General features: G+C 45.5%; 1 long non-coding RNA gene across 1 annotated transcript in view; it reads right to left on the reverse strand.

Moving 5' to 3' along the window:
- LOC135224631 (uncharacterized) overlaps nt 1-21,621 on the reverse strand; it is an 85,584-nt gene extending 63,963 nt beyond the window's left edge. The window contains exon 1 of the long non-coding RNA XR_010316788.1: nt 21,467-21,621. This is a non-coding gene — a long non-coding RNA (uncharacterized LOC135224631). The remainder of the gene's footprint in view (nt 1-21,466) is intronic.
- Between the last annotated feature and the right edge of the window lie 538 nt (nt 21,622-22,159).

Genomic DNA, 22,159 nt, shown 5'->3' on the forward strand with positions numbered 1-22,159 from the left:
CCGTGGCCCACTCGTGCACCTGCACCGTCAACTGATGGAGCGGAAGAGACACTAGCCCCCCCTGCTTGTTGACATATGCCACTACTGTGGTGTTGTCGCACATCAACACCACTGAGTGTCCCACCAAGCGGTCCTGAAACTCTCGGAGAGCGTTGAACGCCGCCTTGAGTTCCAGGACATTGATGTGAAGGTGCTTTTCGTGATGGTCCCACACACCTGCAGTCAGCAACTCCTCCAGGTGTGCGCCCCATCCCTCGGTCGATGCGTCTGAGAACAGAAGCATCTCCGGGGGGGGGAGTGTGTATGGGCACTCCTCTTAAGAGGTTCTTGTCGTCGAGCCACCAGGCTAGGTCCTGCCTCACCTTGTCCGTGATAGCCACGGGAAAGTAAGGAGGATCCTTGGCCTGAGACCAACTCTCCCTTAGCCTCCACTGGAGAGACCGCAGGTGAAGACGCCCGTGAGGGAGGATAACTTCTCGAGTGACGACAGATGGCCAATCACGACTTGCCATTGCTGTGCTGCCTGTTCCTGCCGAGACAGGAACCGGCCGGCTGCCTCCCTGAATTTGCTGATAGCAAGTCTGCGGGAAAGACCTGCCCTGCTACCGTGTCTATCAGCATACCCAGGTGACTTCATCTTCTGCTTGGGTTCGAGATCGGACTTCTCGTAGTTTATCACGATCCCCAGATCGCGACAAAACTTGAAGGAGTCGATCTCTGTCCTGTAGCAACTGCGAGCGGGAGCTCGCAGGACTAGCCAATCGTCGAGATACCTCAGAAGACGTATCCCATGCGAATGGGCCCAAGCTGACACCAGAGTGAACACTCGCTGTGAACACCTGTGGGGCGGTTGAGAGACCGAAACAAAGTGCCCTGAATTGGTACACCGTCCCGTCGAAGATGAGCGGAGGTACTTTCTGGAGGACTGATGGATGGGTATTTGAAAATACGCGTCTTCAAGTCCACTGAAAGCATGAAATCGTTCCCCCTGATCGAGTCGAGCACTGAGCGTGCCGACTCCATCGTGAACCGCGTCGTGCGAACGAAGCGGTTCAGGGGAGAGAGGTCTATCACCGGACGCCAGCCCCCCGATGCCTTCTCCACTAGGAAGAGGCGGCTGTAAAATCCCGGTGACTGGTCCTCCACGATTTCTACAGCTCGTTTCGCCAGCATGGTCTTGATCTCCTGTCGAAGAGCGTTGTCCTTTGCTGATCCCCGGACATAGGTCTGTAGATGGACCGGTTTGGAGATGGGGGAGGGGGGGCCGAGACTCGAAGGGTAGTAGATACCCTCCCACGAAGGATGTCTACTATCCAGTTCTCGGCGCCAGTAGCGCTGCCAAGTCGCCCAATGGCTCGCCAGGGCATTCCCCCCCACTTCCGGCAGCAGGTGAGGGGGAACGCCGTCCCTAGCGTTTCCCTCCTCGTTTCGACTTCTTTCCACCACCCTCCTCGGGGAAAGGAGGGGGGTTGGGAGGAGGGCTGGTTACGGCCTCCTCTAGCAGAAGTTGAAACAGCAGGAGTCTTCACACGGGGCTTGGACGGTGCAAACCGTCCTTCGCCGCCGTGGAAGCGCTAGCCAAGCTCTTTGGTTTGGCCGCAGTCGCTCGAGATTGCCCAGTAACCTTCGAGACTGCCTGGTGAACTAAGCGGTCACTGTCGTCAGTGCGCCGCCTTTCCACCGCAGCGTCCACCATCTCTCCAGGAAAGAGAGCTGGGGAACTCCTAAGAGGTCCATTTCGAAGCCTGAGTGCCGCCTCACGCCCGGCCCCTTGGTCACTCGGGTAAGGACTGCGTCCCTACGTCGAAGAACCAAGTTGGCCCACAGGTTAGCAGTCTGATGGGCGAGGTAAGAGATCGCTCTTCCTCCAGGACTGGCACAGTCTCCTAAAAGAAGCGTCGTCTTCGAGAGCAGAACTCCCGGAGCCGGCCGCTACTTTGGATATTGTGAGGGACCACATTATTATTATTATATTATTATAAAAATAGTTTAACCAGACCACTGAGCTGACTTTCAGCTCTCATAGGGCTGGCCGAAGGATTAGATAAAAATGCCAGGTCTAGGCTAAAGGCCAGGAACCGGTACCAAATAGGTCATGAAGTATAATAAATAAATTATAAAACTGCACAAGGGCACAGACTTCCATACTAGAACTCAAACACGCAATAAATACATTTACTCACGATTCTATACACACTTATTAAAAAGGTGTATTAAAATTAATAACAATTCAATAAAATCTTAAGAATTTGATCTAAAATTCATTAATTACTCTGAGGTTTTTGTATGGTTATTATATTTTATTAATAAATCAGATTTCTTTAGAAACGTTAAAACGGGAACCACTGAAAATGAGAAAGATTCTGACAAAATTTCTTTTATTCTTTTATTACCAAGGTTGATAGGCCTCTGCTGGTCGTACCTTGGGCGGCACTCAACACAAACACCGTGTCCGACAGTTATCAACACCTTGCACTGTGGGCACTCTGGAGCAGGGTCACGTTGGGCTGCTCATTAAGTGCCCATTGTGTCAGACGGTGTGTGCCTATACGTAGAGTGTCAGGATTACTTGTGTGTCTCTCTCTCTGATATATGGAGCTCCATTTCTTAACTTCAGTTTTATTTGTTTTAGTTTATTACTTTCTGATTCCTCTCTCCATATATTTTGCCATTTATTTACAATGATTGTTTTAAAATGAGCTATATAGTCACTAATAGGGATGTTTATACTTGATCTCATCATGTGGACTGCCTCCTTGGCTGCTTTATCAGCTTCTTCGTTTCCTTTTATTCCGACATGGGCAGGGATCCAACATATTTCAATATTTTTCCCTTATTATATAATTTATGGAGTAAAAAACTTAATCTGTTGCACAATATCATTTCTGGGATTGTAACTTTTAATGGCTTCTATAGCGCTTCTAGAGTCGCTATAAATCACAAAATTATTAAAGGGGTGTTCTTTGATTATTTCTATGGCCGATGTTATTGCACATAACTCTGCTGTAAATACAGAAGCATCGTTGGGAAGAGAGAACTGGTATGTTTTGTCCTTGGACACTGCAGCATATCCCACTCCGTATTCTGATTTGGATCCATCTGTATATACTGCGTAATGGGGACCTTTTCGGTTTATGTGCTCTATTGTATGTTGTCTATGGTGTTCTGGAGTATACGAGTAATTTTTTGTTAAATATTTTAAGTTAGTGCAAATTTTTATCTTATTCATATTCCATGGAGGCGGTAATTTTACTATTGAAGGTAGTTGTGAACTTATATTAAGTGACTCAAACAGTTTCTTAGCTCTTTATTGGGAAAGGTGGTGGTATATGATTGTTAATAAAGGTATCGCGTAATTCAAATAGTTTTTTTGTTGGGGAATCACTACACTGAATCTTTAGGGCACTCTTCATTGTCACTAACTCTCTATGGAGAGAGAGAAGTAGTTCACCACATTCAACCTGTAAAGAAGAGGTTGGTGATGATCTAAAAGAACTCCTGAGCATATTCGAAGACCTTCATTGTGAACCGAGTCTAATAATTTCAGTGTTGTATCTGAGGCCGAGCCGTATATTTCACTGCCATAATCAATGATAGACAGTACAGTTGCTTTATATAGCAATGTAAGGGTTTGTCTATCTGCTCCCCATGTAGTGCTTGATAATTTTCTAATTAGATTTAAAGCTTTTTGCATTTTGATTTCACGTATGCTATGTGGGCTTTCCAGTTTAAATGAGTGTCAAAAGTACTAATCCTAAGAATTTTGCAGTTTGGCCAATTGGTATATTATGACTTCTGATTCAAATCTATTTCTTCATTTTTCATCCACCTTTTATCTTTGTAGAAAGCGATTGCTTGTGTCTTATGTATGGCTAATTTAAATCCTACAGATGATGTCCATTCATCTATTTTTCTTATAGTTTTGTTAATAATGCGTTCTGCATGTTTAATGCGAGACGCTGAATAATAGATGGCAAAATCATCCATATAAAGGTTGCTTTTAATTCCAGTAGGTAAAGTTTTTACTAATATCATTTATTGCAAGGGTAAATAGTGTGCCACTAAGGACACTTCCCTGTGGAACACCATTTTCAAGTGGAAATGTTCTAGACAATACATCATCAATTCTCACTTGAAAACTGCGTTTTGTCAGAAAGTTTTGGATGAATTTGGGTAAATGTCCACGGATGTTGTTATTTTGTAAAGTTTTTAATATAGGATACCTCCATGTAGTATCATAAGCCTTTTCAACGTCAAAAAAGACAGCTACAGTTACCTGTTTTCGTTCAAATCCTCTGCGTATATGGTCTTCTAGAAAAGAGAGAGAATCTAATGTAGACCTGTACATTGCGACCCGAATTGAGTAGGAGTCAAAATTTATTTTTCTCGAATGTGCCACGTTAGTCGAGCATTCACCATTTTTTCTTTTAAGTAATTTACATAAGCAACTTGTTAGAGATATTGGTCTGTAATTGTTAACATTGCTTGGATCCTTTCCAGGTTGGGGATAGGAATGATTATAGCTTTACGCCATTCATCAGGAAACAAATTCCGAAGCCATAAATGATTATAAATTGTAATAAGTATGACTCTGCCAAAGGTGCTAAGTGGCATATCATCTCAAAACAAATATTATCACCTCCAGGAGCAGATTTATTGCTGTTCGAGAGAGCATATTCCAATTCTTCCATATCAAACTTTTCTATTATAATATATATCTTCCCTGTTTCAAAATTTATTGTTATTAATTCTATACTATTTTTCTTTGTACGAAAGTGTTCATCCAAATTCTTATCACTACTTACATTTGCTAAGTTTTCTCCTATTATATTGCTTTATTTTCTTTTGGGGATTAAGTATTCTCTTCCATCTTTTAATATCGCATGTCTAGGTGGTTTAACATGGGTACCATTTATTTTTCTGAATTTTTTCCATATTTTTTGTATGGGAGTATTATTTGAGAGATCTGATACGTATTTCCTCCAAGAAATTATTCTTCCTTGAATTACTTCCTTTTTAAATTTTGCAGATATTTTGTTATATACAGGTTTTAAAGTATCAATTTCTAGCAATAATATAGTCATTTTTAGCAAAGTTCCTTCTAATATTGGAAATTTTGTATTTATTTAGCGAATTTTTTATTCAAATTATCTAATCGTCTCCCTATTGAGTGTTTTGTGGTTTATTAACTCTGTTAGCCTATCAGACCACCATGGAACTTTGTGTTTTGGATGGGGTTTGGTCTTTGGTATTGATTTATCTGCAGCATTTTAATGAAACCAACTAGAAATTTATTAGTTTCATTGTGGTCTTTGAAATATTCAAATGGTGGGATATTTTTAGTATGCTTTTTATATTGTTCCCAATCTGCTTTAAAAATGTTATAATGAGGAACATGTTTTACGGACTATTATGCAATAAGGAAACCAATATAGGAAAATGATCACTGGTGTGCAAGTCATCAACTGTATTCCAATCCAATCTGTCAACTATGCTTGTTGAACATAGAGTTAAGTCCACGAGGATAAAGTCCCATGTGTTCTTGAAAATATGTGGATATTTCATCATCATTTATACAGCAAATGTCGTTTGAATCAATTAAATCTTCTATTTTACTCCTGCTTTATTTGAGTTTGTGCAATTACAGTCCCAAATTGGGCTATGAGCATTAAAACTCGCCTAGGATTAATGTAGGTTCCTTTGTATTGTTTAATAAATCTTTAAGTTTATCAATGTCATAGTTTTTATTTGGTTGGTTGTATAAATTATAAAATCACATAATTATCATTTTTAATTTGTATTTTAATACTTGATATTTGCAAGTCAGTAAAGTTTATAAGTACTTTGTCATAACATACTTTGTTTATGCACATATATAGCAGTACCTAGATTTCCTTCTTCCTCTCTAGAATGCAGATACTAAGGTATATTTACCTATAGTTGTTATTGTTTTATTGACATGCTGCAAACATATTACCATAGGTTCATATTCCTTAAGTAATCGTTGCAATTCTCCCAAAAATGTAATTGGGGTCTGGAGGCCATTTACGTTCCATTGTATAATGTATTGTTGAAAATATTATGTTAGTGTGCTATTTTCTCTTTGTGGATCATCAATTTGCATTTTCTCTAAAATTTTACTTACGACATTTATTTGTTTTTCTTTAAAGATATTAGATGTCCAATGCACAGACAGCCTTTCCGTGAGTGTCCAAAACTAGTAGTCTCTCTACTTCTACATTTTATAAAATTTTTTATTGTGTTCGTTAAACTGTCTTTTGTTATATTTCTGTTTTGTTGCATAATTCTATGAAACATTTATTACATCCACATGTGTTTTTGTGTGGTGTTCTTTTTTCATTTGCTTTTGCTGCTCCTATTATTGGTGATGGAGTAATCTCTTCTCCCATCACGTAATTATTTTCGTCTATGGTTTGTTCCTGAGCTGTTTCTTTGATGTTCTGGGTTGTTGCTTCCATTGGTTTTATTACTATTTTAGGAGACAATGGGATATTCTTACTTCTTGGTTTGTGCTCTTCGATGGGTAGTTAGTCCTTTGCTTTAACAGACAATTCTCTAATGATTGTTGGTTTTTGGTTTTGGGCGGAGTCCTCTCCAGGGCTCTCTCTTTATCTTTACCTTCTAGTTCATTATAACTTTCTTCTAACATTTCAGTGATACATGTATCATCTTGAGATTCTATTTCTTTTAATATCTCAAAGAATTTGAACAAATATTTGTGCATGTTTCTTGGTTTTTTGCTAAACTGTTTTCTTTATGCAGTGGTTATTTTTCCTTCCGTTTTTTCTGTTAGGGTTTTAATATTCTTATCCTTTTCCATTTTTGTATCATTGTTTGAAAATTACAGTAGAAAATGTTTGTTTCCTAGCAGGATCATACATTCCTCTGACTTTTAATTCTAACTTGGCTTCCTTTATGGGCATTCCTGTTCTTTCTTGAAGTAATTTTAATTCTGTGTTGTATATATAATACATACACTCTTTAGATCTTGCATGGTGATTTTGCCCGCAGTTCACACACTTTGGCTCACCGCACTTCCACTGGTGTGGAATGTTCGTTAGATCCACAATATGCACATACCGCTGTATTACGGCAGTTTTCTTTGTATGTCCATATTTGCTACAGTTTTGGCACTGTAGTGGTTTTGGAACGTACGGTCTAAGTTCTCTGCTTTGGCCCATAATCTTAATTTTTAAAGGTAATTCTTGGCCGTCAAATTTTATTTTTGCTATTCTGAGTGTTTTTCCATTACTACTTCTACTGTTTATGTTGTAAATTTCGCAATCTTGGACATTATTATATCTCTTTTAAGGGAATCTAGCAATATATTTTTTCTAAAGGTTCTTCATCATCAGGATAGTACAATGGTACCCTGTACACTGTTCATGTTGTCATGTTTTTTTATATGTACATTTATATTATCAATATTTTTATTGTTAAGTAATTTTCTGATTGGCTTCTAGTTGTGGTTTCAATTAACCACGTTTGGTCTTTTATTAGTCGGAATGACATTTCTGCAGTTGAATGTCGATTCAACAAAAAGTTTTTCCAATTTCAATGCCGATATTCTATTTTCGGTTTCCATAGTAAGGAATCTTGACCAACTTCCACTACCAAAGAGGGAGTCGAAATGGGTCAAGGTTGGGTCAACACGATATTTGTTTTTTCTTGATGGTCTATATGGTATCCAAGTTTTGATACCATCCAGCTCTTCTCTAACTGGGGTGTCTTGGGGATAATCCGTTGCCATGCCAGAAGTCATAGTGGGGTTGTTGTAGTTTCCATAGAATAATGATATATATTTTCGTCCAGGATGAGGTCCCTCTCACCAGGGAGGCCCAACTGGGGGAGGAGTAATATTGCTACAGTGGTAACTACCCTGGGACACTCACCTGGATATACGCCATACCCACAGTGCCTTAAGGGTCGTCAGTCCCCATGAGATCGGACCCAGCACTGTGGGGCATGGCTTGACATAAAAATTTCCCCTCGCTCGACCACGTCAGGTACTCTAGTTTTACGGGTGGAGTGGCATGCCGTCCAACTCCACCCTCCATCAAGTTAAAAGAGCAGTCAATTCAATAGTCCAAAACCTTGCCAAGGTCGTCAACAAAAGAAGAAGAAGGGAAGGGTGAAAATTTATAAGAGGAGGAGTAAAGGAGTTAAAGGTCCCAATGTTTAGTTGGATCCACAGCAGAGTGTGAGGCGTAAAGGGGTTCAATACTCTCTCTGCAGTGGATCCCTAAGCCCCCCACCTCGTCAAGGAGTTGGGATCAGGGGGGGGGTGAGGGACCACAAATCCAACCAGGGAAACTGCCTGGAATGCTGCCATAGCGGTAGATTCCAGGGCAAGTGCCTCCTGCTGCGAGAACCATAGGTTCTCCGACAGGAGCTGCTGCAGGGACACACCTGGAGTCAGCCTCGCTAACTCCGGGTTAACCTGTTTCGGCAGTATCGGGTCTTCCGAAGGCACGTAGAATCGCCTCTGCCGCTGTAGAGGGGGAGGAAGCAGCTTAGAAGACCGTCCGGACTTTAGCGAGTCCTCCCGTCCTGAGACGAGATTCTCCACCTGATCCAGGACTGAGTCTGCCAGCTCTGATCGCGGTAACCCCACCATCATTTTGGGTTCCCTCTTGGGACCCCAAAATGATTCGAGCCGGGACGTGGGCTCTGCCGGTGGTAGCGGCGATCCTTCCGCAAGGTCATTATGCAGACGCATCAGCTTAATGACCTCTGCAAAGTTCCTCTGTATCTCGGGAGTTACTGCGTCTTGTGGAGTAGGACCGTCCAGTCCCTCCAGCAAGAGCAGGTCCCGCGATACTCCTCCTTCGGAAGGAGGAACAGCGACAGACCCCTGACGGTCGCCTCCAACTACTTGCGCGTATGTTCTGGTCGGTCCTAAAACCGTGCCTGAGCCATACGGCGTCATAGCCGGTCACGAGCGGGCGCACCTCTCGTGATCGCTCCTCGGTATCCACCTCGCTCCTCCCGGTTTATAGCCCGAGGAGGTTGAAGGTACAGGAGAGGCAGACCTGACGCTCCCCCCTCGCTCGCTGGCAGGACCAGCGTGCGTGGAGGGCTGCTGCTGATCGTCAACCCGCGGTGGCGATCGAGCAGCAGGCCTAGCCTTGCCGCTCGCCTGGGGCGATAGGCTCGGCTGAGAACGTCGAGACCGATCTCTAGCGTCAGGCGAGCTGCCGCTGGTCACCGTCTCCGCCCGGTCCCATCGGGAGCGGCGGACGGGTGACCTGCTAGGCTCTCTGTCGCGTCGAGACCGGCCAGCGTCCTCTCGGCGCGTCGAGCCGCTGGTACCAGCCGTGGCTGGTACGGCGGCCGCCGGCGGGGACTCCTTCCTCGCCTCAACCCGTGGCTGGTCAGCGACCGTCACGTCAGCCCGAGCAGCCAGTTGATCGCTGCGAGAGCGTCCACTGGCCTGGCGAGAGTCGTGTGCACGACTCTCGCCAGTCTTCTGCTCCGCGCCGCTGTCTTGACGGCGAGCGAGCTCGGGCGTCAAAACTTTGGCTGGACGGTCTCCCTTGGAAGAGCGTCCACTCGGTACTTCTCGCGAACGAGAAGCGGCCGAGACGGAACCTGGTTTAGCGGCAGAACCGCTAGCACCAGGTGAGGACGCACCAGCCGAGGCTGGTGCACCTCTGGTCCCCGTCGTCTTCTTCTTTGCAGAAGAAGAGACGGGCCCCGTTCCCGAAGGAACAGGAGGACCAGCAGAAGAGCTCCCCGACTCGCCTGAGCGAGCCGGGCCCTTAGAAGATCCCGAAGGAGTCTTCTTAGGGGGGGAGGAGCATCCTTCTTCTTCTTCGCTGTTTAGCCTTAGAAGTCGAAGGGGAAGGAGAGGCAGCAGACGACGAAGAGACGACGACGACACCTTCTTCCTCTTCCTCTTCTTCTTCGCCAGGCTCCGCAGAACAGACGTCAGGTCTTCCATCCAGGAGGGAGCCGGGGCAGTTGCCGAAGCAACAGGGCCCGACTGCACCTGTCCGGAAAGACCTGAGACTGTGACAGCACCACCAACAGCAGGAACAACAGGAACAGGTCCGGGAACAGCAGGAACATCTGAAAGGGAATGAGCAGCAGGGACAGCAACAGGTACGGCAGGCACGGCAGGTACCACAGGAGAGCCAGGCGTCCTGTCGGCAGCTACCGTCATCCTCGGCACTGGCGGCAGGTCCAGGGGGGTGGGTACTCTTGGGGCAGCGGAAGTCCGGGGTCGGCAATACAAAGAACCCAGGTGGCGGTGGCACCGTCCTCTTTGGCACGGCAGGAATTGGTTTTTGAATTGCAGCCGTGGGTGTTACCGACATCACATGTGGTGTGTACACCAAGTGCGGTGGCATCTCATATGCTGGTGTAGAAATTGTAGTGGTAGTAGTGGTTACCGTACCATGAGTGACCACTGCCGACCCCGCCAACCGCTGAATCAACCCCTGTATGCTAGGCACTCCCTGCAGTCCCAGCGACTCCCACACCTGTCCCAGGTCGTACCCTTCGCTGATGGCACACCCGCGAGCAGCAACAGTCGGGTTAGTTAGAGGGGTTTCCTCACGCTTGGGGGGAGAAGAACCCCACCCAGAGCGGACGGAAGACCCCGAGTACAACTGGACGTCCGGGTAGCGGGCGCCCTCCTCCACACTCGACGGATCGAGAGAGGAGAAGGACTCCGCTACCCCCCCGCAGGGGAAGGCGCGAAACGTGGGGGCTGGCCGGGGGGCAGGAAAGAGGACGAAGTGTCCGTTACCAAAGGAGTCACTGGACTTTCCGATGACTTCTTGGGCGGCCTAAGTCTCTTCCTGCCCTCGTACAGAACCCACTGCGCCTCGGACCAATGCATACAAGTTACACATGGCTCGTTGCGGGAGCACTCTCGCCCCCGACAACGAGTACAAACCTCGTGTGGATCAACATCCACAAATGATCTGAATCCGCCGCATCTACGCCCCCCCACCAGCCCGGGACACACTCTACGGGCGACTGGGGGGCGCGGCGAAATCTCCATTTCTTGATCACTCATCATTAATGAACAAAAGAAATGCAAAGTACTTACAACAATTACTCTCAATCACACTAGGAAAAAGAGGGCAGATACTCAAAGCAAACGACAAAGCGGGCAGAGCGATGACGAGCACGTCCTATCCACACACGGCCGAAAGCAAAAGTGATTTGTTTACCTCCCAGTCGCGCGGCGCGCGACGATCGGACAAGCAGTTAACTACCGTTCTCCCCTTGTTCGAAGCTTACGACCGTTCCAGCTGCCGCTAGCTACTTCCTATTGTTAAAGGACCGATGGTTTGTATTACGTATCGGAACAAACTCAAATATACAAAAGCAGGAGCAGAATTCTAATTCACTTCCTCTACAGTGGACAAGTCTGCATCTCTACCTATAAGATCATTGTGAAGGTGAGCGAGTAGACACACCTAGCTGCGAACGCCTGTGGAGGAATGGCTATCGGAAGCAAAAATTCGCCTATGATGCTTCCAACCTCTAGGCGCTAGCACAGGCCGTTCAATATACTACTTAGGTTAAATAAGTAATCATCCTTTAATCTGATGCCAACTGAGCACCACTCACTAAACACCTTTCCAGTGGGATTCAGTCGAAACCTAATAAAGTATGACAATTTTGACAGAGGGGAAAAACCCCTATCAGACTCCCTTCAGTTGAACAGCTGAGTCGCAGTTCGAAAATCGACTAAGAGTCAAATCAGCTGAGTCGCGAGTTGAACATCAATTGTGAGTCGCATCAGCAGTCGTGAGTCGAAAATCGACTGAGAGTCGGAACAGCCAAGTCGCGAGTTGAACGTCGACTGTGAGTCAAATTGGCCGAATCAGAGTAAAAAATCGACTGAGAGCCGGATCAACTGAGTCGCGAGAAGAATATTGATTGAGTCTCGAACATCGATTGTGAGTCGACTTCAGCTGAGTCTCAAGTCGAACATCGACTGTGAGGGGTCAGACAAACATGACTACAGGTTACGAGGCTTCATCTAAATACTAATACCTCTTCAGAGGTTGAGACACCAAAGATTAACGCCATCGACGCGATCTGTTGGGTGACGAACCACTGGAATAGAATAACAACTGTACACTACGATACGCCTGTTCAACGGCGTTCGGTCGAAACCTATAACTCACGACAGATTCAACTGACTGAGGGGTGAAACAAGACCCTCCTCACTACACATCCAACAAGACGCCTTTTCAATGGCTGTCTGCCGATAGCTGGGAAAACCTACAGGTTCGACTGAGGGGCAACCCCTCGGACTCCCTTCAACTACCAGTATGTCCTCTCCTAGGCAGATGATGGCCGTGAGAAGGAGCAGGACAGTGACTTTAAGTCTAGGATATCCGAGGTGCCAGCTAGTCACTTCCTCTGACACATCCAGAAATACGCCTTTCCAGCGGCTCTGTTGATACCTGGGAAAGACAACAGGTTCAACTAAGGGGGCGACTACCTGTATGCAACTTCCTGACCTCCCTTGGACCTCCGGTATGTCTTCTCCCAGGTGCGGGGGAGCGGGACAGTGACCTTTGTCTAGGAGAATCACAGTACAAGTACAACACTTCACTGTTACATGGTAATTCATGGTAATCAAAATAATTGCTGGGAAAGATATGGAAAGGAAGCAATGTAGCCAGGCACGGAAACAAATGACAAAGATCGGTGGAGTAATAACAGACTTGGCGTTAGCTTTGGGAGGCGAAGGGAGTCGGCAGACAACAGGCAAGAAGCGAGATGCCAGCGCATGTGGTAATCTCAGTTACTGATTACTTTCATGAAAATAATTGATAAATAATCGATTACTAATTACATACTTTACTAAAGGGAATAGTACTGGCATCTAGGCCTGAAACATTCATATATAATATGAATACATCAACCTTTCATATTTAGACATGCATTTAAACATAACGTAAATGAATGCATAACTCTAAGATGATGATAATTTACATCAACAAGCCGTTTTTGCATTAAGTTTCAAAGCCAATCGAACTCTAGTAATGTAAAAACACTGCTTTTGTTCTCCAAATAGTGATAAAGGAATTAAACAAATATTATTTACAAAAATATGAAATAGCATTTCATGTATTCAGATGTATGTATACAAAATAACTTACCCTTCCAAATACAATACATTATGTGTTTATATCACCAAACGTTATCATACTAAGTCTCAAAGCAAATTTGACTCTAATATAAACAAAAATTTACGAATAAACGATTACTCAAAACGAAACCATTTTAAAAATTATCATGAACAAAAGCAATCGCAATCAGTAACCGATTACGTGCCAAACTAATTAACTCGAGTGGCCTGTGCTCAAGTCTAAATCGGTAACTGATTACGTGCCAAACTAATTGACTCAAGTGGCCTGTGCTCAAGTCTAAGTGACTCGAGAGGCCTGTGCTCAAGTCTAAATGACTTGAGTGGCTGCCTGAACTCCAGAGCGCCTAGTGAGCTCGATGCTATCGGCTTAAAAGTGAAGCATTCACAATTGCGCGACACCAGGAAAAGACCTCCGTACGCTGAGGCCATGTAAGCCTTCTCTCCCAAAGCCTCCCGAGCCAAACATTAACATCATTCTCTCCTTAATACTTTCAACCTCCACTCTTTCAGTCTCTGCAAAGGAAAGTGATGAGTGTCGCAAGCGCGGCAAACAAAGGACGTACTGGCCAATGAAACCGTTTGGCCTAAAAGAATGTCTCAACATTCACAAATTACTTTAAGGTAACTATATTTACGGCTTGTGACCAATAGCCTATGGCTGGTAAACAAATATGATATTGTAATGATACAATTAAGTTTGTTCATACTTACCTGGCAGATATATATAATCAAGTACCCACCCACCTCCCCTCAGGAGACAGTGGAAATAAAAATTATGAATAGAAAATGGGAATGATTCCTGATACCCGCCTCCCAGCGGCGGGAATGGGTACTAACCACCTGACTCCCACTGCGTGTGTCGTAAGTGTTTAAATTTCTGTCGGATTCGGAAAAATACAGCTATATATATATCTGCCAGGTAAGTATGAACAAACTTAATTGTATCATTACAATATCATTTTGTTCATGAAACTTACCTGTCAGATATATATATATAGCTGAATCCCACCTTTGGTGGTGGGAGTAGACAGAATAGAAGATTTTAGGAAACATATATATGCAGATAATTGATATCTTGATTCCTTACCTGTTAGCATAGCTGACTTTGTGGTTACTGCCGCATAAGTCTGCTTGTGCTACTAGAGTTGCCAGCAAGGTAGAGACCTATAAAGCTGGTGCACTCCAGATGATCTGTCAACAGGGGCGAGACCACGACGTGACTAGACCATTGACCATACAAATGAGGGCAACGAAGTAAAACCAAACCACCTGGCGTAGCCTACCAAAAGTATCCCACATAGACTAAGCTAATGGAAGGGAGATCCGCCGCAGGCGGTCAACCCCACAACCATAACACAAGTTAAAAACTCCCCTAAACCATTAAAGGATAGGATGAGCGCTACCTCCTGCACTGCCCCCAAAACAGTGTCTGCAGCGACGTATGGTCCGAGCGAGTAACAATTTTCGTATGTTGCTTTCACCTCCCGCAGGTAGTGTGAAGCAAACACCGAATTGCTTCGCCAATAAGTGGCGCCCAAAATATCTTTGATTGCCATATTTTTGTGAAAAGCCACCGAAGTAGCAATAGCCCTCAACTCGTGGGCTTTCACTTTCAGAAGCTCCATGTCACTTTCACTACACTTTTCATGGGCTTCCTTAACCGTACTTCTTAAGAAGAACGCCGGTGCATTCTTCGACATCGGAAGATCTGGTTTTTTCACAGAGCACCACAAGTTCTCCGAAGAACCTCTGCATGCTCTGGTTCTCTGCAAATAAAACTTGAGAGCCCTGACAGGACACAGGACTCTCTCAGCTTCAGGTCCCACTAGCTCCGACAACCCTTTGATCTCGAACGTCCTCGGCCAAGGGTTGGAAGGGTTCTCGTTCTTTGCTAAGAACGTAGGACTTAAGGAACAAACTGCACTATGATCCTTGAACCCAATATGCTTGCTTATGACTTGAATTTCGCTAACCCTCTTCGCCGTCGCCAGAGCGGTTAGGAAAATGGTCTTCTTAGTAAGATTCCTAAGCGAGGCTAAATGGAGCGGTTCAAATTGACTCGACATGAGAAACTTCAGTACCACGTCTAAGTTCCACGATGGTACTTTAGGTTGGAGAACTTTCACAGTCTCAAATGATCTAATGAGATCATGAATGTCTCTATCATTCGCTAAGTCGAGTCCTCTATGCCTGAAGACCACAGAAAGCACGCTTCTGTAGCCTTTAATCGTGGGAAACGGCTAGTTTCGCTTCTTTCCTAAGGTGAAGAAGGAAATCTGCTATCTGGCTCACAGAGGTTGAGGTGGAGGAAATGCCCTTCCTTCTGCACCAACTTCTAAAGACAGCCCACTTTGATTGGTAAACTGCGATTGAGGAGGGCCTCCTTGCGGTGGCAATCGCCGTTGCCACAGGTCTTGAAAAACCCCTCGCTCTGGCCAACTTCTTGATAGTCTGAACGCAGTCAGACTCAGAGCGGGGAGGTTTTTGTGGTACTCTCGAAGTGGGGCTGTCTGAGTAGATCTTTCCTTAGGGGCAGAGTCCTTGGAAAGTCTACTAGGAAGGACATCACCTCCGTGAACCAGTCGACCGCTGGCCAGAAGGGGGCGATGAGGGTCATTCTCGCTCCTTCTGATGCAGCGAACTTCCTCATTACTTCCCCGAGGATTTTGAATGGGGGAAAAGCGTAAATGTCTAGTCCCGACCAATTCCACAGTAGGGCGTCTACTGCCACTGCTCCCGGGTCCAGAACTGGGGAGCAATACAGCGGAAGTCTCTTCGTTCGGGAAGAATTGCGAAAACGTCCACATGAGGACGTCCCCACAGCTTCCATAGCGCCTGGCATACTTCCTGATGAAGGGTCCATTCCGTCGGCAGAAGCTGTCCTTGCCGACTGAGAAGGTCCGCTCGCACGTTTTCCACGCCTGACACAAATCTTGTCAGAATCGTGACGTTTTGCGACTTCGCCCAAATCAGGATATTCTTCGCGATGGCGAACAGAGAAGGAGAGTGAGTTCCCCCGTTTCCTGAGGTATGCCAAGGCTGTGGTGTTGTCCGAGTTTATCTGAACCACTTTGTTGGAGACTTCCTCTTGGAAGAACCTTAGAGCAAGGTAAACCGCTGAAAGTTCTTTTAGATTGATGTGCCAGGACACCTGTTCCCCTCTCCAGGTGCCTGACACTTCTCTCCCTCCCAGTGTTGCTCCCCAACCCGTGGAGGACGCGTCGGAGAACAACACTAGGTCGGGGTTCCGAAGCTTGAGCGAAAGTCCTTCCGCAAGCTTCTTTGGATCCAACCACCATTTGAGATGCTTTTTCACTTCTTCCGTCAAAAACAAGACCTCTTCTAGATCCTGTTTGCGTGACCAATTGCTTGAGAGGAAGAACTGAAGTGGTCGGAGGTGCAACCTTCCCAGAGAAACAAACTTCTCCAGTGAGGAAATGGTCCCCAGCAGACTCATCCATTCCCTCACCGAGCATGTTTCCTTCCCTAGAAAGGCCGACACTTTGTCCAGGCATTGAAGTTGTCGCCCCTGGGACGGAAAAGCCCGAAAAGCCACTGAGTCCATCTGAATCCCCAGATAGACTAAGGATTGAGAAGGAGTCAGATGTGACTTTTCGAGATTCACCAGAAGTCCCAGGGACCTCGCTAACGACAGAGTCGTGTGAATGGTCCTTTCAGACACCGGTCTTTGCGATGAGGCTCGAATAAGCCAGTCGTCTAGGTAGAGAGAGATCCTTATTTCCGCAAGATGGAGCCACCTCGCAACGTTCTTCATAAGAACGGTGAACACCATCGGCGCCGTGCTGAGACCGAAGCAGTGCCCCCTTTGAATTGGAAAATCTTCCCTTTCAGGATAAACCGCAGGTATTTCCTAGATCGGGGATGGATGGGGACGTGAAAGTATGCGTCCTGAAGGTCTAAAGAGACCATCCAATCCCCCGGTCTTAAGGCTGCAAGCACGGATTGAGGTGTCTCCATCTTGAACTTCTGCTTGGTAACGAAGCGATTTAGACTGCTGACATCCAGAACGGGGCGCCACCCCCCTGACTGCTTCGGCACTAGGAACCGACGGTTGTAAAACCCCGGAGAACTCCGGTCAAAGACCTGTTCCACCGCCTGCTTCTCGATCATTTGATCTAGTAGATCGTGAAGCACTTTCTGCTTTTCTCCCTGATACGAAGGAGACAAATCCTTTGGTGTCGAAGACAGCGGGGGTAACATCAGGAAAGGAATTCTGTACCCCTTCTTGACGATGTCCAGAGACCAAGCGTCGGCACCTCTCTCTTCCCAAGCTTTCGCGAAATGTAGAAGCCTGGCTCCTACCGGTGGCTGAAGGACTTCCCTCTCACTTCTTGCTCTTGGAAGGAGTGGGAGGCTTGCCTCTGAAAGAGCCTCTTCCTCGAGGGGCTGGCTTCGAGGAAGAAGCTGATCGAAAGTGCTTCGATTTCTTCAAAGCAGAGGACCCAGAAGACGAAGTAGTAGTAGGCTTCCTAGAAGACTGTGCCAGAAGGTCTTGAGTTGCTTTCTCCTGGAGACTGGCAGCTATGTCCTTTACCATAGACTGGGGGAAGAGATGTTCTGAGAAAGGAGCGAAAAGAAGATCCGCTTTTTGCGCTGGTGAGACCGACTTTGCAGTAAAATTGCAAAAAAGTGCTCTCTTCTTAAGCAGTCCCGTGCTGAAATGAGCAGCCAATTCCTCAGAACCATCCCTGACGGCCTTGTCCATGCAAGACAATACACTGGACAGCTCCCCCAGACTGATGGAATCAGAACTCCTGGACCTGGCATCCAATACTCCTAGGCACCAGTCAAGAAAATTAAAGACCTCTAGTGTCCTGAAGAGGCCTTTAAGGTGAAAGTCTAACTCACTATGCGTCCAAGAGACCTTAGAGGAAGACAGAAAAGATCTTCTGGCGGCATCCACAATACTACCAAAGTCTCCTTGAGCTGAGGCTGGAAGCTTAACTCCGACGTTTTCTCCCGTCTCATACCACATACCAGCTTTGCCACAAAGTCTTGAAGGTGGTAAAGCGAAAGAAGTCTTTCCTGAAGCTTTCCTCTTTTCCATCCAATCATGGACCTTTCAAAAAGCTTGCTTCGTAGAAAGCGACTTCTTCATTTTCACAAAGCCCGAGATCTTAGTAGCTTTGGATGACGAAAACTGAGAGGGAGGAGTACGTGGAGCTTCAGGTTGGAAAGTGTCTGCAAAGACTGACTGTAGCAAACGAGTCAAAACCTTGTAGTCCGTCGAAACTGGAGCCAACTGCTGTTCTTCGTCCACTTCGACGAAAGCGTCACTAATTTCCTCTTCAGACACTGGAGAAGTCGGAGGAAGTAAAGAAGAGTCACGAGCTTTCTCAAAAGAGAAAGAGCGGCGAACAGGAAGAGTTCCCGCTTCCGCTTGCGGAGGTGGAAAACTGACGTCCGTAGGCGCGCGCTTGGCGTCCGAAGCCAATCTACTGGCGCTGACCGAAGCGCGCTCGACCGCAACAGGTGTACACCTGGCGTCCACTGGCGCGCGCTGAGCGTCCACTGGTGCGCGCCGAGCGTCCACTAAAACGCGCTGAGCGTCCACTGGCGCTCACTTACCTGCACCGAATCACGCTCGGCGTCCACTAAAGCGCGCTTGACTTTCACAGAAGCGCGCTCGGCATCTAAAGAAACGCGCTTCTTATCAACAAGTTTCGTAGCAGCGGAAACAACCGCTTCACGAGAGCGAGAAACGAATTTCTCGCCTCCTCTAGAAGTTGCTGGGGAGCAGACGAACTCTAGAGGGAGACTCAAACGGAGAGAGAGACGAGCGAGGAGAGGGAGAGGGAGAACGCCTCGACCTCTTCACAGGAAGATTGTCATCCTTCTTACGGTGACGTGGAACAGTCTCTCTCGAAGAAAAAAACATCTCGAAGTTGCTGCTGAAGAGACTGGAGAATCTTGCTGTAGGTGAAGCCTCCTTTTCTGGGGAGGGGCTGATCCTGTGAGCAGGCGAGTGGCGAGGGGACGCCTTCTTCCTACTCCCAGGAACCGCCACTTCACGCACCTTAGAGCGACTGCGGCGCTCGAAAGAAACATCTAGGAAAGACTCCGCCTCCGAATAATCCTTACGCTTCTTCTGCGGAGGAAAAGCAGCAAACGCACTATCAGGCGACGAGCAAAGTTCCGGAGAACAACTTGGACGTGAAGCGTCCCGAACGCGAGCCGTCCTTTTCAGCGGACGTGATGCGGTATGAGAGCTCCACCCCTTGCGCGGGGAGGAAGCTTCAGAAGAAGAAAAGCACTCCTGAGAAGACGTGCACGGGGCACGCAACGCTCCTTTGGCAGTCTGGGTAGGTTCGTCAGAAGCTGCCAAAGGCAGACGCCAGATCGGTGGGGGTTCCTCGTAACCCTCCTTCGACTTTCGACATGCTCTCTCCCCGTAATCTGGGAGTCAAGCAGAGGTCTAGGTCTAGAGGCGGAATGAGGCCGATCTGACGCACCCTCCACTACACAAGGGACACTTTCACTGCACTTCTCTTCACTTTTGCTCTCCAGAGCTAACACTTTTGATTCTAAGTTACGAATCGATTCAAGAATTAGCGATAAAGTATTACCTTCTACCGACACTGTTTCAGGGGCCGGAGGCAACACTACAGGGGTAGGAGCATAATCTACAGAAGGAGGGTTAGCAGGAGAATAATTAAAATCTTGCCTACCTGAAACACTCCTGGAGGAAGACCTCCTTAACCTATCTCGCTCAAGTTTCTTAAGATAGGTTTCATACGCCTTCCATTCCGACTCTGTTAATCTTTCACACTCCTTACAACGACTTTCAAACGTACATTCATTCCCCCTGCAAACTTTACAAACAGAATGTGGGTCTACTGAAGCTTTCAGTAGCCTACCTCTACATTCGGACATAGAACAAAATCTAGCGCTAGCAGAACTAGACCCTGACATCTTGATCAAAGAAAAATCAATACCAAATTCAAATCAATCCAAAGTCAACGTGTGCCAAGCCACCGATCCAATTCAGATACCAAAGAAAAACCAAAAGGGATACTCAAGTAGCTAGTAAGTTTCCAAAATCTGGACGGAGGTGCTGCAAACAGGTGTTTTCAGCACCGGCGACAGAAAAATTATGAATAGAAAATGGGAATGATTCCTGATACCCGCCTCCCAGCGGCGGGAATGGGTACTAACCACCTGACTCCCACTGCGTGTGTCGTAAGTGTTTAAATTTCTGTCGGATTCGGAAAAATACAGCTATATATATATCTGCCAGGTAAGTTTCATGAACAAACCCAAAAGCAAGGTACGTCTAACCTAAGGGAATCATGTAACCTTCACGAATTAGTACTTTTAAAAGGTAATTATAAACCGGCGATGTACACAGCCTAATCCCGGTATGTAAATAATAAATGCAAAGGTTCTAAGATACAAGAATGGAATAACATTAAAGAATTATTTAAAGGTAAATATTAACAGCGTCAGGCTAATGATCAATGGCCGATAAACAAAATCTTAATTTTCGTTTATATTAGAGTCGAATTTGCTTTGAGGCTTAGTATAATAATGACAAGACTCATCCTGCTCGAAGGCTACGAATGCATTCCGGTGGTTGTGTAACATTACCGAAATCCGGTGATATAACTGGAAAATAAGAACAAGCTACTGTAAGCACTCGATGTTTCGTCAAGCGCGGCAGGAAACAGAATGAAGTGCTTTGCTAAGTTGTTCCTAGTATTGCTGTTGGGGGACGGCACTGTTGTCTACACTGAACAGGCGAAGCACTACCCACAAAATTTGAATTAGGCTGCCAAACATTGGAAATGATAGCTATATAATTAATGGGTAAGTCTCATATACATAAACATTGGACTTGCTAGTAAAAAAAGAACTCATTTGTTTCATTAGGCGATATGTTAGCTAAATCCTATGTCTGACAGACATTTGGAATATTCAATATAAATATCAACAGCAATAGTGTGTACCTTGGATCTTGAAATTAAATCTTAAGTTCTACTGTGTTTTGTTCATGAAGTTCTTGAGTATGTGAATATTTGAAAAAATATAATGCAGACTGCAGAGTATAATTTCCGACCTTGCTGATAATTTGAGGAGGGAATTCTAGTTTTGACGGAAATCTGACTCTCAAGGTTATTTATTAATTTACACCATTACCTCTAATTGGGAAGGGTGGAGGATGATTATTTTTGTTTTTCAGACAATTCAATAACAACTGAAGATGGGCATGAGTGCATTACTCCATACACGGAGGCGTTGGCTTGTATATGTGTCAGAACAAATGAAGATAACTTTGATCTTTAATTAGCAAGGAAATCCTACCTGTTGAGGGTACTGTTGGTAACCTTGGTACTGTGGATATCCCTGAGGTTGGGCAACTGGTGCAGGGGCAGCTTGGGGTTGGGGTTCAGAGCTGCTTCCTCCACTAGTAAGTGCATGACCTACTACGTGACCCTTTTTACAGAAAATAAAGACACTATATTAGAGGCAACCAAGAAATATGTAACATATTACCAGTGTTTGTTACTTAATCACTTTAATCTAAGAAAACTAGCATACAAAAGTATATTATTATTATCAATATCATGTACTGTGTCCCTAGTAAGAATATGAGGAACCTAGAAGCTTTACCAATTCTAGAGCTATCCCACTTGGCTGTGATTCCAGACTCTCATGATCAAGAAAGTTTGAAATATCAATAATTTTTAATAAATTGTTGTAAACACAATGCGGACCCCTCTAATAATCATCCTTTGCAAAATTTTTTACTACTACTCTCGAGAGTGACACCAGGACAAATATAACAACACCTGGTCAGTGAAGATAGATATGAGACAAAACATTTACCAAGGATTTGAGTAGAGGCAAGAAATTCTAAGAGTCCTAGTTAATTCACAGGTTAAAATTACCTTATAGTTTAAAAATGCTACCTTTTATTTCTTTAACTGCCATGGTACTGTTGCAATCTTATCTACCTGTTCCCTTTGGTCTCTTACTAAAGTCCAATTTCTTCAA

The sequence above is a fragment of the Macrobrachium nipponense genome, chromosome 12 (genome assembly GCF_015104395.2).
Source record: "Macrobrachium nipponense isolate FS-2020 chromosome 12, ASM1510439v2, whole genome shotgun sequence".
Classification (NCBI taxonomy): domain Eukaryota; kingdom Metazoa; phylum Arthropoda; class Malacostraca; order Decapoda; family Palaemonidae; genus Macrobrachium; species Macrobrachium nipponense.